This window comes from Aquila chrysaetos, chromosome 19 (genome assembly GCF_900496995.4).
Source record: "Aquila chrysaetos chrysaetos chromosome 19, bAquChr1.4, whole genome shotgun sequence".
Taxonomy (NCBI): Eukaryota; Metazoa; Chordata; class Aves; order Accipitriformes; family Accipitridae; genus Aquila; species Aquila chrysaetos.
In genome coordinates, this window is record NC_044022.1 from 25,334,141 (window position 1) to 25,348,839 (window position 14,699).

The 14,699-nt window shown below is 47.4% G+C and overlaps 1 protein-coding gene across 3 annotated transcripts in view; it reads left to right on the top strand.

The window, feature by feature from the left end:
* MAP6 (microtubule associated protein 6) overlaps positions 1 to 14,699 on the top strand; it is a 43,402-nt gene that overhangs the window by 3,454 nt on the left and 25,249 nt on the right. The window lies entirely within an intron of this gene.

The following is a 14,699-nucleotide window of genomic DNA, read 5'->3' on the forward strand; positions in this document are numbered from 1 at the left end:
GCCCAGAAGCCTTCAGCGAGGCCAGAGCAGCAATGGCAGGGCTGTGCATGTCTGCAAGAGACTGCCTGTGCCCAGAGATCCTACAGAATAACTAGGATTTCTTTATATTATTCGTCTTTATATTATTCATCTTTTTCTTTATATTATTCGTCTTTATATTATTCATCTTCATCTTTATTTACATCCATTTATTAAATACTTGTTTATATATAGGATTTATTTATGTACTTATGCCCAAATAAATCCCCTTGGCAAACCAAGGGAAGCAATGGGAGGACATGCTCATTCCTAATGGTCTCCAAAAGTTAAGGGACTCCCAGGGCAACCATCTGGTTTGAAGCCATCGGTAGCAAGTAGGTTTGAAGGTGACCAAGCCGTGCACGATGGCATCTGCTTGCCAGTTAGTGCCCTGTGACTGTTCCTCTTTGGCTCTGAGGAAACTGAGGCAGGGGTGCTGAGTGACCTACCTGAGCCCCTACACAGCGCATCAGGGCTGGGGCTGGGCTCAGGGTGCAGCTCCGAGGCATCGTTCTCCTGATTGCTGTTGTTCTTCTGGGGTCCAAGTGCTGGCAGCCACTGCTGTGACACAGGTTCCAGCACCGAGGTGCTTCGTGCCTCAGTTTCCCTCCACAAAGCATGTGCTGCCCAAGCAGCGCTACAGGGGCTTCACCCCCCTCATCCCTGCAGTCCTTCTTCTCGTGGTGGCCTCTGGACCCTGAGGGACCAAGTAAGGACCAGGGCATCCTTCAGTGAGTAGGAATACTCAGTTTATGGGGCTGATGTGACTTCTAGATGGGAGTCAGGACCCAGCCTGGGGGCTTCTCGGCTCCATGGAAGGCTGTTGCTGCTGGATGGAGCCTTTCCTTGCTCAACGGTCTGCTGTCCCATAGGAGGATCTGGTGGCATCATTGAGGGTTTTATCTGTCTTGGACCCAGAGGTGGCCCCGGTGACCCCAGTACTCAAGTGCTTGGGAGGGGATTTTTCCCCCTGAGCTCCTGGAAGGGATGGGCAGAGCTCTTCTCCCTGCGGTGCCAAAGGATGGAGGGGACAGGGGTTGACCCTGGGGGTCTGGGAGCAGAGAGAGTAAGTGATAAAACGTGCAGACAGTGCTGTTTGCTGGTGGAAGTGGAACAATTGGAAGCACGTTTGGGAAAAACGCAAGAAGGAATGAATGTTTTCCATTTTTGTTTGAAAATGATGGAAAAATGTTAGAATTGGGTGTTTCCTGGGTGGTTTTTTTCCTTCTCCTTCTTTGTCTTGCATTCTTCTCCTTTTGTTACCTTTATTTCCTGAAGAAAAAAGATATAAAGGGGAAAGGGTAAATTTCATCCCTTTTGCAGAATGTCAAAATGAACAGTAAGGTGATGAATTTGCTCCAGAGAAATAATATTGCGAAACCTAGGTTTCAAGTTCTTCACCAAAGAGCGATCTCTTTTTTTACCAAAGCGATTATTTTTTTTCCCCACCAATTTCCTTTCCTATCAGAGGAAACAAACAAAGAAAGGCTTCAATGGAAAATTTTGGACTGCCTCTAGTATTAATGAATTGCCTGTTGCTAATGTTCTGTCATTCATCTCAAGCCCTGGAGGTGCTAAAGATGTGGAGCAAATGAAAATCTGTAGTAGCTATAGAGATGAATGAGTCAGTGCTGGAGACTTGCTGTGTATTTTTCTGAGATACAGAGGAGATAATTTAGGGAGGGGTGTCCACACAGGAGGGCTGGAGCAAGCTACACGAGGGCAGGGAATTCATATTCCATCATTATAGTTGTCGAAATGTAGGGCTGGAAGGACCTCCCAAGATCGCCTGGTCCACATCCCATTTCTGGGGAAGGGGGGTGATATATCTAGACCACAGCAGGTTGATTTTAACTAACCTATCCTTGAAAATCTCCAGTGGAGGACACGTCCCACCTCGGTGAGACACTCGCTAACACCGCTCGTGCTGTCAGGTGTGCCAAACTTGGTGGGAAATTTTCCATTGCCTTCTGAAATTTCTCATCAGATCCATAGGCTGGGTCTGTATTAGTAAATTAAACAGTTCCAGGACACGTTCCGGGGCATGGGGACATGATCATCTACACTCTTCAGTTGTTGAAAGAGTCCCCAGGCTGGGTTTGGCCATGGGTATGAGCCAGGAACGGATCCCAACAAGCAGCTTGGGTGTAACCACCTTGTTTTGGGGGTTAAAGGGGTTTAAGAGAGCGAGTGTGGGCTGTCCCAGGCTCCCGTGCCAGAGAACAATCCTGGGCAGATTTCACCTCCCACTGTCGTTTCAGCTACAAACTCCCAATTTGGATGAGTGTGTTATTAGAATTAACCCATGTAGGCAAGTGGGTCCAATTTTGCTCTCAGCTGGAAGGGAAGGAGCGGGATGTTTTCTTCCATCCAGAAAAGGCTGTTCAAAGAGATGTTTGGTAGCTTTGGCTAAGGCTGAGCTCTGGCTCAGCAGTTGCTTGATACATGCCTTTAGCAGCAGGAGGAGACGCAATGTCTGCTGATACCACAAGGACCGGTCGTATGAGTACGTAATAACCACGCATGGAGGAAGCCCTCATATTTACTAAGACACGAAGAGGATGGAGGTGGGTGATGCAGGCAGGCAGCTATCCTGCCGCACTCTGCGTCTTGATCGCCTCTGGATATAGTCCACCAGCTGAGAAAGGCTGGTAGTATCTTCAACTTGGAGATACTTGGTAGTGTCTCCAAGTTAGAGTATTTGCCAACGTATTCCCTTCAATCACATTAAGGTGAACAATATCCAGCCTCAAAAGCCAACTGGGAGCTGCTCAGCAGCGTAGGCAATATTGAATTTTGCTGCTTTGACTTGCGTGCAAGGTGGAGCTGGGCTGTGCGTGCCGTAGGACGGGGTTGAGCAGGAGGAAGAGATGGAGGTGGCATTCAGGTGATGGAGTCAATGTACTTGAGCAATTTTTCCTCTGCTCCTGCTCAGCTGTGTCACCTCAGCAGGGAGCTTTAGGCACATGAGACTGGATGCGACCATCTGAACCAGTAAGTCCAATTACTTAGTTTGTTACTTAGTCTTTACAAGTAAGACCCAAGGTTCTGTCTCAGAAATAGGGAATTTTTAGTTGCATGATGCCAGCTGGAAGGGTATGCCAAGAACTCAGTCTCTGATGGTTTGCAGCCATCATCTCATTTCCAGTCTGAGACAAGAGACAGGTTATAGTTTGCTGTTTTGTTGGCACTGGGTTACTTGGTGCTTGTCTCCCATCTGGAGGTCGCTGCTCAGTGTCTCCAAGCACAGCATCCATATCGTTTGGGTCTGTAGCTAGCAGTCAAAGATTTTTAGTATCCTTTTTACTCCCTGTATCAACCATTTCTCCAGCTCTTCCTAGATGAAATCACTGTTTAAGAAACATAGATGCAGACTGTTGCCCTTTGGAGATGAGGTCCCCATTTCTACCGAGACTCACATGTCATGTTTGTGGGCATCACAGATGCATTATGAATCCCTCACTTACCCTTTGGTGACCAGGACCTCCATGTCATTCTCCTTCTTAGGCAGTTAGAGCCTTGGAGCTCCCATCCCATACTAAAAAATCCTGGTGATTAGTACCGAGCCTAGAATTTAGTACTGATCATTTTCATCCCATTTTGAACAGGGCAGTCAAGGTCAATCCCTTTCTTCCTCTCTGATATCCTGATCCTCCTCCGTATTGGTGCTGCCTACGACGTTGTGTCATTAGGAGGTCTCATCAGTGTTGCCCTACTTTTTTGTGCCAAAGTCAACCTTAAAAATGTTAAACACTGCTAACCTCCTTCCAGGCTGCAGCTCAGCCTTCCAACGCTCATCATCGTCATTTCCCTTACCCAGTTTCCCGTTCTGCTGATGTTCGCGTTCACTGGCTTAATCATTTCCCACGTGGGCCCGTATCAAATGCTTTACTGAAACCAGCTAGATTTTCACATTTCTTTTGTCTGCTAAGTCAGTTATCTTATCAAAGGACATGTCAAACATCTCTCCTTCTCCCTTTCCGGTCACTGCCGTGTCTGTTTAGGCCACCAGCTTCTCCTGGATGCTGGAGCAGATGCTGTAGAGCAGACCCCACTTCCACTTGGCAGTTTCAAGCTACCACTGTAGCTGTAACACAAACAATAAATAAAGAGAAGAGGAGAAGGATCAGCTAATTTAGACAGCAGGACTTTTCCCTGTCCGTCCTTTGCCAAATAAATCACAAACAGCCATTGTAAATTTGTCTTCTCTCCCATTTAGAGCATGACCTTTGCTTTTCCTGTCTCCTACCGGCTGAACAAGCCTTCACTTTCTAAGTACTTCTGCACTCTATCCTACATCAATCTTGCTTTTCTTTGCTCTTAGCTGAATGTATTCATAGCACTAATGCTGATACCTTCAAATAAACCTTGCCGCACCGGGGCAAGAGCATGGATGCTCTCCTGCTAGCATGACCATCGGCACCAGCCAGGAGGGGAAAGGCAGTTTTAGGAAAGTTTTATAGGATGGAAATTTTATTTCTCTTGATTTATAACTCAACATTCTGGATATCCTTCCGACGTCCTTTATTTTTTTATATATATATATATATATATATATATATATATATACACACACACACATACGCACACACACAAACCAAGCTGTTCATCAAGTTACTGCTTTAACCTCCAACTCATCTTTCCTCTTCAAGTCCAACATTGCGGGTGTTATATAGCGAACACATTTTGCTTTCTATTAATAACTCCTTTTGCTCAAACGGTGCCTTCACCTGAAGGGACCCCGCAGCACTTTGCAAACACAGTGTGCATACGGAGAGACTCCTGCTGCTTTGGGGACCCGGCTGCAAGCCGTGCTGTTGAGAATACAAACCGGGGTGTTTTGGTGCTGGGAAGGTGGGGAGGCTGCTTTTTTTCCCCTGTTTTTAAATTTTTTTAAAATTTTTAAATTTTTTAATGTTTTTTGATTTTTTTTTTTTATTTTGTTTTGTTTTGTTTTGGTGGAGCTGTAATTCGGTTTTGCAAAGGAGGACGCATTTGAGGCATGTTCTCAGGTTGATGCGTAGAGTGGGTGATCTGAAATAATGGACTGGTCATTCCAGGAAAGAAGGGGGCTGGCTCCAGTGGTAAAAATCACGGCAGCCCCTGTGACACAAGCAGAATTACTTGTAGGTGAGGATGCCGGCTGCACAAAATGACACCTGGAAAAGGGGAACGTAACCCGCGGTCCTGGGGGAGCAGCCTGTGTCAGAAAGCACTTTGCACCGCTCTGCGGTGGAGCAGGGAAGCAAATATTCCTGCTTCACAGCCCGCCCGGGATGCGCGGCTGGGGATGGTGCTGCGTGGTGCAAAACAAGCAGGGGATGAGCAGCGTGGGACGGGCTGGCATTGGGGTACAGCCCGGGGACCCCAGCGTCCCCCTCCGTCTCCATCTGCAGGGTCTCTCTTCCAGGCTGCAATTCAGGAGTGCAAAATAATATCCCCGGCGGGGGTGGGGGGGTGTTATTTATCATTTTATAATCGTGAAAGCATCTCCCGGCTTGTGCTTGCTGCCAGCAGATTTGTAAAACCTTGCTGTTTGGCTGGTGCGTGGTTGCTTAACACCAGGCTTTACATTCACCTGGTTTTAACTCTGAAAATACCAGCACAGAGCTGTAAACGAACCATTTCGGCATCAGTTACTCCATCTCCACTGTACGGGCAAGGAAATCCAGGCTGTTGTGAGCCGCGGGCTGGCTCCTGGCAGCCCCGCATCCATCCGTCGGACTCCCACTGACTGCAGTCGGCTTTCTCCTGCATGGCAGCATCCTCCCCATGTCAATTAGCTCTTGCACGGTGTTTATCCGCCCAACCTTGCAGGTGCTCTCTTGGAAAGCGGCCAGAGATTTCTCGCTGAAATACTTCGCAAGGTCGCTGGTGCCCTGCTCGTGTTGTTTGGCTGCTGCTTTGCTTTTCTTGTTCTTTAAAAGGGTTGAAGGTGTGTGGGGTTGTGCAGGTGCTTTGCTGCTTATCTAGCTCAGAAAGGGTAAAAAAAATGAAGGTGGTGTTTAAAGAAAACAGTGGCCTTCTGGAGCGGAGCTATATATTAATTGCAAATGGCAGGGTTATTCTGCTTTTAGAAATCAACAGGGCTATTCCCAAGAGTGCTGGCAGTGGCACTGGGGTCTTAACCCAAAGCCCATATCGGGTCTCCTTTCTCTCCCCAAAGCCCTGCAGGACCAGCACGTCCTCTTGCAGGATCCCAGCTTTTCTGTAGGATTAAAAGCTCATGCCATGGTGTTGATACCTCAGATTTCCTTCTCCACGCTCATCCCAATCTTGCTCCCCTTGCACAAGGTACGAACGCTATGCTTCTTGTGGGAACCCTGTGTGTAAGGGCTAGATGTCAATTAAATGATGATTTATGTGAAATTAATTATTAGGTGAATTAGTGTTTTCCCCACTTTGTCCTTTTCCTCCTGATTCCTTTCCATCAAATCAGCTACAGAAGGTATCGTGGCCACACAGGTGGAGGGGAAAATGGGCAGAGAGCTCATCTCCCAAAGAAGGGGATCCAGTCTATTTCTTCCAGAGCAAAAATGAGCAGACATCTTAGAAAGCACACATTTATGGGGAGCTGGACAGTTTGTGTTTTCCAGAAATCCAGTTAGACCAGCTGAAAACTCGGCTTTGGGAAGGTCAGAGCTGGCCAAGCCGGTGGGTTGCAATAAAGAAACCTCAGGTTTGTGTCTTGGTGCTGGGTGAATGGCAAGAGGAGAGGTTATCCAGACGTAGGAGGAGGAAATTCTTCAGGATCAGCCCTGATTGCTGAGCTTCAGGCTTCCTCCCACATTTCACTTTGCCTTTCACCTTGAAGGAGGCTGCGCATCTGCTCTCAGGCAGGCAGCTTTGCCTAAAAGAAATCAGCGCATCATGCTCTGGTGGGCTGGAAACACAGGCAGGGACGTGAACCCTGACTGGTCCCATTCCCAGATTTGGGCAGCAATGGGGCTGATGGTTGGTTTATTGGCTCAGACCCTCAAGGAGAAGCTTCAGGTGCCCTCAGGGTGCCATTTTACTGGGAAGGAGGGGGGGTCCCTTTCCCTTCTCACATCCACTTCGACTGTGGAGCTCCATCAACCTGAGCCCCAGCTGGAGGCTGAAAGGACGCTCGGCATCTTGCAGACTCTTTTGCAGCCTGAGCCGCGCTTTACTACCAGTGCAGCAGAGCAAACTCTCTTATCGGTGAAGTTCCTAAAACTAAGGGAGGAATTAGCTGCAAAGGTCTGGTTTTTCCGCTTTGCTGGATTTGTGGAGGCCAGCATGCTGGGCTGCAGATCAGGACTTCGACCATGCTTTGTGCTCTCATTATTTGGATATAAAATAGACGTGCAGAAGGTCTGAGGTGGGGGAGGAAGGGGAAGATCAGAGGTTGCAAGTGCGAGATCCTATGAAGGTATGGCAGGCCCTGGGTTGGGTTTGCATGGGGCTGATGTGCCATGGCTGGGTGACAGCCTCCCACCAGGTACCCTGAGCATCAAGGGGACGAACGCGCCGGTCTCAGCCGAGCGGCAGAGCTTGTCACGGTGTCGGCCAGTAGCTATGGCAACTTGCACGGAGGATTCCCGGAGAGGGATGTGTTGGCAAGCAGCCTGACGGAGGGAGGACGCGAGGAAAACCACGTGTTCCCTCCGGGGAGCTGGGACGGGTTTCGGCAGCATCATCGTGCAGAGAGCCGGGGAGATGCTGTCGTTGAAAGTTGCGGTGCTTTTTCCTCCATCGGTGGGGTGAAAAACCTCTGGCAGCGCTGCGGCCTTGCAGCGGCGTTGGAGCAAATCTCAGCTTGGAGCACGGGTCCGTTTCTGCATGAACATCCCAGTTTCAGCTAGCAATACTGCTCACTTAGCTCCTGCATCACATGGACCCGGCGTTGCAGGGTCGGAGAAGGGCTGAGGTCTGCTCAAGCTCACAGCACAGGGGAGAGAAGGAGCTGTTTCATCCCTTCTGTACAGAACGCAACCTGCCTTAAGTATCCCACAGGCAATTTAAATTTACAGCACCACTTTCCTCCTGTAGTGGTAACTGATACCTTAATTGCAGGTAAGGGATTTTTAAAGTCAGAAAGGGGCGTTAGGACTATCCTGTCTGCGAGCCTGTACAGTGCTATATTTCATCCATGTTATCTTGTGCTGAGTCCTTCACCTGTGTTTGGCTAAATCATTTTTCATGCTGGAATTGGAATTCAAAGAGATCTTGACATATTGGAGAAACAGCCTGAAATAAATAAGGAGCTGTTCAGGAGAGGTGAGGGCAGGGCATGATGTAGAGGTAGGAATCATCAGCAGTACCGGTGCAGACGGAACAGCTGATGCAGGAGCAGTGCTGCAGTGAATCACAAATCACATCAGTAATGTTATTTCATTAAAAAAAATAAAAATATTAACCAACAAAACCACTCAAAAAAGAAAAAAAAATACTTCGGGGCAAGTAACGTACTAAGATGCATGTAGAGGAATTTGACACGTAGGATGTGCCATCCTTCCACAGTAGTAAAGCCTCAGGTAGACTCTTTTATTCAGGTTTTGGCTTTGTACTTCAGCATAGCTGTGGACCAGAGAAAGTCCTGAGGACACCCGTTAGAGGGGTCAGGAGTGCAGAAGACATGGTCGTTGAGAAAGCTGGAAAATATTAAATGGTTTTGGATAGAGAACAGAGTGCCACAGAGAAATGGATAAGTGTCTTTGCACATATAGAATCACAGGATGGTTTGGGTTGGAAGGGACCTTAAAGATCACCTAGCTCCAACCCCCCTGCCATGGGCAGGGACACCTTCCACTAGATGAGATATGAAACACAACAGTCCATTGGGGTGCTCGAACCTGCTATAGTCACAGTCAAGAGGAGCAAGACTTGGATGCTGAAAGTTAAAAATGTACTAAGTGCTTTGCTGGAGCAAGTCCGAGGGATACTGTGCATCGCTGGAGATGCCAGCAGGATATCTCCACAGTCCCTCTCTTTGAAAGTAGGAAAAAAATAAGTCATTACCATTCATTCCCTGCATTGATTTTCTGTCTGCAGTGACCTTGGTGCTGTTTGCTATTCTTTATGCTCCCCAGGGCACAGGTTGGATCAAGCTATTACAGTTTTAATAAAAGATGCCTGGGTGTATGCGTGATGACATTTGATTCATATTACCTTGATGGCTTCTGCTGATCCTCAATCACTACCCCACTACCCTCTCTCCTCCCTGCCAAGCTCCCGGTCCTTTATCCCATGTTGGGATCCGACTGTTGGAGTCTTATCCCGTATGGGGCCTTATGTGTCTTTGTGACCAAGACCCAGTCACCCGTTAGTGGGCTCGAAGCCTGCTAACATGCATGCATAGCTGGTGGTTTGAAGTCAAAAGCATCATCGCTCGACGGCAGAGGTTAATGCGGGACCGCTGACCCTGCCCTGCCTGGCTGAAATCCGCCGCGTGGGGAGAGCTTGCATGGACACGAGAGCGGGCTCCGTGTGAGTATCACAGAGATTGATGGAAAAAGCCCTGTCGTTTGGGGCAGGGTCAGCATTTGATCCATCAGAGCAGAGGGAGCATCGAGTGCAGCCAAGAATCGCCCCTCTTAACTGCTTTGGCTTTGCTCTCAGCAGAGAAAACCCAACGTGACAGCTTCAAGGCAATCATTTTCCCCACCCTCCTTCGCGTTGATTTTTCTCATGGCTGGAATGTTAGTTATTTTTTGTAATGCAATATTTAATTATTACTTAATATAAACATTTCATGAACTGTTACAAGGGGTGAATTATTTATGGGAGGGGAAGGAGTGCTTTTTCTGAGCCTTTCTGCTCTGTCGGTTGCAATAAATATCAATCTAGGAGTGTGTTTAAAACATGCATGCTCTGCCTGGGAGACAAGAACAGTGCCGCCTTCTCTTGTCTCGTCTCTCAATTAAGTACCTGCTTAATACATTTGTCCGTAGCATGTTTTATCTCTCGATTAAGCTTGGAGCAGCTCCAAAAGAAGAAGTATTTGCAGACCATCTCATTTCCAAATGCATATTATTTACTGAGTGGATACAAATGGCTCAGAGAGGCTGTAAACATTTGCTGCACACACAAAAGTGCTTGGTAATAACAAATCCTCCTTCCAGTTCTTTGCAGAAAAGTTATAAAACTGGTTTTTTTAATTTTTAGCCCCCAAATTTACTTCCTGGGAGCTTTTTTTTTGTGTGTGTGCTTTAGGGAAGGGATTGCAGTGCACATGGTTGCGCACTGGCAGCTGGGTTTGGGTTTTGGCAGGTAGGTCTGTGATTGCAGATGCTTGCAGAGAGCGTGCAGTGGAGGGATATTTTTATTCAGTCCTACATTAACAATATCCTTCTTGGGAAATGGGTTTCCATGATCCAGACATATTTTTAGGGCTATTTACGGCCACATTACGATGGCATCATCCGCCAGACCGGGTGTCTCTGCACACATGAGCATTGATGCAGCACTGTGTCAAAGCAAGTGGCCCATTTGCAACCTCCTCCAGATGCTCCAGGCTGGGTCTGGAGGTGCCGAAAGACCCCAGGACATCAGACCCCTGGGTGGTAACATCCCATCGGCTTCCAAAACCACATCGATGCAAGATGCTCCCGAAAATGGGAATGGTCTCCGAGTCTCTCAGGTGTTTCTGGGGTTTTGTCCCAGCCTGTGCAGCTCTTTGGGCTTCGTTTTCTGCACACAGCATTTCTAAATCCCCTTTGCTGGCACAGGCAGCCGTGCACATACCCTGGGATTTTCTTTCATCTCTTCTTGGTTTTAGCTCCCCAGCGCATGTTACACACAGGCTCCCTGCGTCTGGAAACAGAAAACCGCATCCCTACTCCACTTTCTCCTCCAAAGGGAGTAGATTCTGCACTTCGCATGCTGCTTATTGCTGCGTGCCCTGCCTTTAGGTTCCAGACGCTCTGATTTTGGGGATCCTTTCACCTTCACACCTCTCCTTTGGAGCAGAGCTGGTGCCTTGGTAGCCTTGGTAGCACAGGGCCATCATCACACAGGTGTGAATGGTGTGTTTCGCCGATCACGTCAGTGTGCTCAAAGTGATGCTTTTGATCAAGCACAGCGAGGGGCCTCTGAACACGAGCACCTTTGAAGTAAAGACACAACCCATTTTGTCTGTGCTTCACTTTCAGGGCTTCCCACTCCTGGCAAGCACTGGAGAAGCCCTTGAAAAAAACCAATTAATTATAAAATAACCTTTTTTCCAGAACCTACTTTCTCACCATTTCCCATATAAAGCTTTCCGACAGTCCTCCTTATCCTCTTTTATTTCATGACGGCTTTCATGTGGATAGCGTGGTACCAGCAGTGACCAGTAATTGCTTCGTTCACTCACATCAGTCCTTGTTTTACCTAATTAGGAGGAGATTTCACAATACAGCCATCTGCTCCAGTGCCTTGTGCTGTCTCTTTCCCAGACCCCCCCGAGACAGCTTTGATGGTCCCAGTATTTACCGATTTGGTATCATGGGACTAATCCCGTTGTTGGGGAGCTGGAGTCAACGAGTCCTCCCCATTACCTCGTTATTGATGCACAAGTGATGCGGACGGTTTCCCAAGCTTGCAGAGGTGGGGTGGGGGAATGGAGGCATTTTCTACACTGATTTTCTCATTTCCTACAATTCTTCTACTTTTGTGCCTCCTGCAGGCAGCGATAGCTTCTAAAGAAAGATGGGTTAACTGGAGGTGGCATGGTCTTGAGTATTACACTGTTAAAAGCGATTCACTTCAGTGGACCTAATTCTGCGCCCCGCTACACCTGTGCAGCCCCGGCGACTTGTGGTGGTGTGTTTTATGGTTTCCTAAAAAGATGCATGGGCATGTTAAGCTTTGTCCTCTTTCCAAAGAAGCCTTCCTACCTCCCAGTTCTCCCACGCTGTCCCCCTAAACTGTCTGCCCATCTGCTCAGCCCAGTTTAGTCCTTCCGTGGTGCTTTTAAAGCAACCTTCCCCGCAGCACCCAGGGCAATTCCAGTGTAATTTCCCCGTGTTTCCTCCCCAGTAATTCTACATATGTCACGCAAACTCTGAAGCAGGAGCTCTGCACCTTATGGTCCACAGCACAAATCAAATTTACATCTAGATTTTGCAGCCCTTGAAATAAAACAGTATTAAGGGTAAAGATGGGGGGGGGGGAAATCCGACTCAGCCTTTCATTGCTTTCCCTCAGCCCAGTAATCCTTAAGATCCTTGCTCAAGCCTCAGCTATTTTCTTTCATCTACTTAGTTCACACCCAGCTCAGTATGGTTCTTCCAGTTAAAAAGAATTACAACCTCTTAATTTCAACTAAAGAAACACTGAATGGGTGCATTGCACAGAAAGGCATAAAATGAAAAGCAGAATTCTGCCCTCTGTCAAAGCCAGCAACTGGCTTGTCACTTTTGAATGCTAAAAAAATACTTTAGATTCCAGATATATATATAAAATCTTGTAAAGAAATAGCACGAGCTCAAATACACACACACACACACATAGGCACGGCAGAGGCAGGTGATCGACCAAATGTAGGTTAATCCACGTTCTGTATGGCATTATTTGAGGCTGTGTGGTTGTCACACTGCCTATGTGGTGTGGAGCATGTCTCCCTATGCCTGACTTCACCTGCGTTGTGTTACACGCTTGGGACACAGTGGAAATGCAGCTCATCAAGCTGCAGAACCGCTTGCTGTGAAATATTCATCGTGTTGGGTCTGGTACCCCAGCTGATGGATTCAAGGGATTTCCGCCAGAGTAGTTCTTGCAAAAAATAACTGTACCCGTCAATGGGAAATGACAAACCTGTGTGAAGCAGAGATGCGACTCGCAGACATGCCTTGCGGATGGATGATGTATAAAGTGTCATGGATTTGAATTCGCTTTCCTTTTCTGAGAATAAGATATTATGCATCCAAAGCATGTATATATAAGACGTTAGGATTATATGTTATTTTCTATATTTTACTTTGTAGACTAAAATAGGATAAAATTGGGTGTCTTTGGAGCCTAAGCATATGTGTGTGCTTTGCTTTCACAGGCGGTATTTTAGCTTGGCGGCTCTGAGCTGTTCAAGTGTGAGATCACTTGGGAGATAACCTGGTTGTTACAACACCCAGGTTTCAGTGGTCTAGCAGAAAATAAGAGGCCATCCTTGTTGCTTGGCCTCTGAGCTGAGCTGCAGGCTTCTCTATCCTGTCTAGGAGACACATCCACCGGTGTGAGCGGCAACTGAGGCTGTGACCTTGCATCCGTATCTCCATCAGCTCTGCAGGATCCTTGAAGGTGGAGGGGGGATGCTGGCAGGAGACGACAGGGTTAGACCTTATATTTACCTGCCGTGGGCAGTATGTACAGAAGAAATACGTGGTATTCAAGATTTTCTTTGCATTGGATGTTCAGCAGCATGTTACTGCTCCAGCCCAGTGCAAGGAAAAAACCTGAATACCACATATTCTGGGCACTACATCTGCCATGGGGCTTGGTTTACTGCTCTTTTACTTAGTGGTCATGGTGCTTGTTCCACAATGCCTCCTCCATGGATGTTCATGGGGATCCTGATCCATGATGTCCCTTTTCCTAGCATTTGCCTTGTTGCCATCTTGGACATGTAAACCTTTTGAAATCAGGTGACTAGGTCTTCTATTAAAGCCCACACCAGAATTGCTTTCATATATTAACTGAAACTCAGACTGTGACTAACTAGCGTCTTCATTTTTCATGTGTACGATTAAGTTTTAGGACACCTGGTGCCCAATCAGCATATGAAGGTTATTCAGATACAGTCATATAGTAGCTACTACAGTAAGGAGCAAATAATAGTCATCAATGCAGTGGCAAAACAATAGCTGCTATTTAAGTTTCACCATCTTCCTCCTTTACTCCCTTTACTGCTGAATCTATTTCTACTCCCATGCCAGGGTGAGCAATTACACTGTCATGGAGACTAGAAATGAAATCAAAAGCAACACTGATTTTGAGCTGCGTTAGAAACAGAGAAAGAAGGGAGGTAATGATTCCCTGAAGGGAGCAGAAAAATACAGCTAGTCGAATAACATTGCTGTGACAGAAGAGCTATTTCATGTCAAACAGCTATGTCCTGACCTTCCTTCAGAGAGACCCATCCTTCTGCATCCGTGATTTGGATGATAATTGAACAAATTCAGACAAAATTAACCTGTCGTCTGCAGCACCACCCATCTCCATCTTTTGCCTCAAGGGCAGACCTTGCGGTTCCTATGCAGCTGAACTGCAGTATCACTAAAGCATCCTCAGGCTGGAGAAGGGCCAGGATCTAGGGAACAGGAGCTGGCAACGAGCTCAAGCAGCTTCACACCAGAGCTTCCAGGAAAGTCAAGGCAGGAGGGTTTCCCCAGCAGTCCCTGCCCAGCACTACGAGGGTAAAATGGTCTTCGTGAAAACCCCCAGCAGTGTGAATGGAGCAATTTGGACCAGAGCTGTTGCCAGCAGTGCTGGTCAGTGAGATGCACCGTCCTTCTTCTCCTTGGGCAGCAGCTCTTCAGTTCTGTAAGTGTCTGGCCTGTCGTTGCTGAAAGGTGATGCCTTTGGATTCCCTCCCCATCCCGCTGCTGGATCTCTGGGGTGGTCTGATCATACTATGAGTTTGTGAAATGCAGTTGCTTCATTCGACCTAAAAAGGTTCATTTTCCCCAGCCTTAGTTAACACATTTTGCTGCACCAGATTCCCCTCTTACAAGTCACATCAT